The sequence below is a fragment of the Quercus robur genome, chromosome 2, assembly GCF_932294415.1.
Source record: "Quercus robur chromosome 2, dhQueRobu3.1, whole genome shotgun sequence".
NCBI classification, from domain to species: domain Eukaryota; kingdom Viridiplantae; phylum Streptophyta; class Magnoliopsida; order Fagales; family Fagaceae; genus Quercus; species Quercus robur.
Window position 1 is genome coordinate 40,099,738 of NC_065535.1, and position 3,757 is coordinate 40,103,494.

Genomic DNA, 3,757 nt, shown 5'->3' on the forward strand with positions numbered 1-3,757 from the left:
AGCTCACATCAAGGAAATTAGGCCCTTTTAGAGTGCCGTTCGGCACTCCAAAAGTGCCGAATTGGCCCTATTGCTCCAAATGCACTTTCATGTTCGAGTGCCGTTTGGACTCCTCTTCTAGGGTTTTTTGGCCGGTCCTTGTACCTAGAGGCATTTTCATCCTCTGCCTATGATTTTTCATCTCTTTTTTGGATAATTCAGGATATTTAAGGACAATTATCTTGTAGATAAATACCCAAAAATAAATCTTGATAAATTTTAGATTATCCATAGTTTTATTGTTATCCAATCACCCCTTTTATTCCCGTGCATACATCCATATTTTGAACATTAATTATCAACCAATCACAAAATTATTTAATTAATTTTAATTGTTTAACCAATTATAATTAATTTAAATTGATCATGTGTGGTCGATTCTACCTAGACACAATACATGTTGATCGTGCAAACTTGATTATGCGATATCTTTCAATCCGATAGTTCGATTTGATAACTGGAAACACTGCTATGATCATTAGAATCTCAAGATCATTTTATGATATGCAATGAATGAATTAATGCATATAATGCAAAGACAAAATGATGCCTGTAATGCAAGAACAAATTGATACATGTAATGCAATTATGATTTTTATGGTACATGGATTGGTCATTCAAGTCATTCTCCTTAATTAAATCATGGCGAAAAACACATTTTGGTCCTTATATTTTCAGCCGATTTCCGTTTTAGTCCCTAAGTTTTTTTTTTACCGCTTTTAGTCCCTCTCCTGAAAAACGGTTCCATTTTAGTCCCTACCGTTACATCAGAAACAGATATTGCAGACGTGGCAAACGGCAAAGTTAAATAATAATAAACTAATGTCCACGTGGCCTAAATTAATAATAAAAAATATTTTTTAATGCCACGTCAGTATCTAAATTAAAAAAATTAATTTATTAATTTTAACTAAATAAAAAAAATTAAAAACAGAATTAAAAACTAAAAATCTTATGAATTGAGATCTAAGTGTGCCTTGACCCAGAACCAAGAACAACAAGAACACAAACCCAGAACCAAGAACACAAACCCAGAAATTATTTAAAAAATAAAAAAAATAAAAACCAAAGCCAGAAATCAGAGAAAGCCAAAGCAAAGAATGGAAACTCAAACTCAAAACGAACCAAAACAACGAAGTACTAGTAGCTAGTTGTCTACGGTTACCACCGCCACCACCACCACCACCGTTCGAGTGCGATGGTACTCGCTCTGAGCTCCAACCTTTTTGCATCCCTACACTCGCGTGCCGATAATTCGGCGTACCGGGACTCGGAAACGTACCGCCGGATTTCCGAGACGAAATCGTCGAGGCCTTTTTCATCGATGCCAATCGCGGCGATGACGCGGCGGCGGCGGTTGTAGCATTGTTTAGATCCAACGAAGCTAGTCTTCTTCTATCTAGCTTCTTCGATAGCGCTTCAGATATGGATCTCCGATCCTGGCATTCTATATAGAACAAAGAAACAAACAAAAAGTACAGCTGAACAAGTTTAATACTATTTTCGAATACAATCATGAAAGTAAGAGCTCAGTGAAAACTGTACCTTTGAGAGCAAGAGAGAAAGAGCTTCTCGCAGAATCTAGTGGAGGAGATTCGTCTTCAAAGTCTCCATCATTATTACCGCCGCCACCACCACCACCACCGTTCGAGTGCGATGGTACTCGCTCTGAGCTCCAACCTTTTTGCATCCCTACACTCGCGTGCCGATAATTCGGCGTACCGGGACTCGGAAACGTACCGCCGGATTTCCGAGACGAAATCGCCGAGGCCTTTTTCATCGATACCAATCGCGGCGATGACGCGGCGGCGGCGGTTGTAGCATTGTTTAGATCCAACGAAGCTGGTCTTCTTCTATCTAGCTTCTTCGATAGCGCTTCAGATATGGATCTCCGATCCTGGCATTCTATATAGAACAAAGAAACAAACAAAAAGTATAGCTGAACAAGTTTAATACTATTTTCGAATACAATCATGAAAGTAAGAGCTCAGTGAAAAGTGTACCTTTGAGAGCAAGAGAGAAAGAGCTTCTCGCAGAATCTAGTGGAGGAGATTCGTCTTCAAAGTCTCCATCATTATTATTGTCTTCTTTTTGAGCTGCGTATTGCAGAAGGAAACAAACAGTGAGTGAGTGAGTGCGTGAGTGAGAGAGAGAGAAAGAGACATTGAATGAGGATTTGAAATTTCCTTTTTGAAAAAGCGTCGTCGTTTGTACTTTTTGTTTTGGTTCGTTTAAATTTTAGCTTTTGGTTTTGAGTTTGAGTTTCCATTCATTGCTTTGGCTTTCTCTGATTTCTGGCTTTGGTTAGTTTTTTTTTTTTTTTTAAATAATTTCTGGGTTTATGTTCTTGGATCTGGGTTTGTGTTCTTGTTGTTCTTGTTCAAAGCACACTTAGATCTCAATTCATAAGATTTTTAGTTTTTAATTCTGTTTTTAATTTTTTTTATTTAGTTAAAATTAATAAATTAATTTTTTTAATTTAGATGCTGATGTGGCATTAAAAAATATTTTTTATTATTAATTTAGGCCACGTGGACATTAGTTTATTATTATTTAACTTTGCCGTTTGCCACGTTTGCAATATCCGTTTCTGATGTAACGGCAGGGACTAAAATGGAAGCGTTTTTCAGGAGAGGGACTAAAAGCGGTAAAAAAAAAAACTTAGGGACTAAAACGGAAATCAGCTGAAAATGTAGGGACCAAAATGTGTTTTTCGCCTTAAATCATGGGTGCAAAATTGAGTGTCTACAATAATATTGCAAAAATATGGGCTATTAGATATGGTTTAAAAATGGCCTGGGAATTAGGGTATAAACATATAAATCTAGAAATTGATTCTCAAAGTCTCCTTAATTGGCTAACAACATATAGTGTTTTGGCAGCAGAACTTTCTGTTTTGATTTTGGATTGCAGGATGCTGCTCGGACAAGAATGGACTGTCCTTCCATGTCATGTCTTTCATGAAGCAAATGGCGTGGCAAATGAACTAACAAAGAGGGGACAGGAGCACCAATGCAGTGTTAGAGAATATAATGAATGTCCAAATTTTGTTTATGTAAAATATGTGTGTTATTTTGCAACTAGACACTCCTCGTGAGTGCCCAATGGATAATACTTGTAACAGTGCTCCTTGGTTAATAAATAAATCCTTTGTTTTATCCCAAAAAAAAAAAAAATTTAATATTTATGTTGAGTAATTCTCTACCTATTAAAAGTCTTATAATTATAAATGTATAATAATATTGTGTTTAGAGTTGATCGATGAATTAACAATGTAACATAGATCCCTTACATTTCAACTCCCTACTTATAGATCTTAAAAAATCATATTAATTCAAAACAAAATCACTTTAAATCGACAATGAATACAAAGTTATAACCGACATGGTCCTTTTACCCCCACTAGAGGCCTCCGCCAAGGGGACTTCCTATCCCCTTATTTATTTCTATTATATGCAGAAGGCTTCCACTCTCTTATCTAACAAGCTAAAGTCTCTAGGTCACTCCAAGGCATCTCCCTGTGCAACCGGCCTTAAGGTGACTTACCTATTTTTTGCTGATGATAGTTTGCTTTTCTGTAGAGCAAATCAACAAGACTATAACACAATCCTGGATATTTTACATCTTTATAAGACAACCTTAGGTCAACAAATAAACAGAGACAAAACTCAATTGTTCTTTAGTTCCAATACAGATCAAGTAATGAACGATCACATCA

General features: G+C 36.3%; 1 long non-coding RNA gene across 1 annotated transcript; it reads right to left on the minus strand.

Moving 5' to 3' along the window:
* Positions 1-1,059: 1,059 nt before the first annotated feature.
* Positions 1,060-1,661, minus strand: LOC126713682 (uncharacterized). The gene is made up of 2 exons (XR_007651397.1): positions 1,585-1,661; positions 1,060-1,486 (listed from the first exon to the last, which is right to left on the minus strand). It is a non-coding gene; the product is annotated as an uncharacterized LOC126713682 (long non-coding RNA).
* Positions 1,662-3,757: the final 2,096 nt, after the last annotated feature.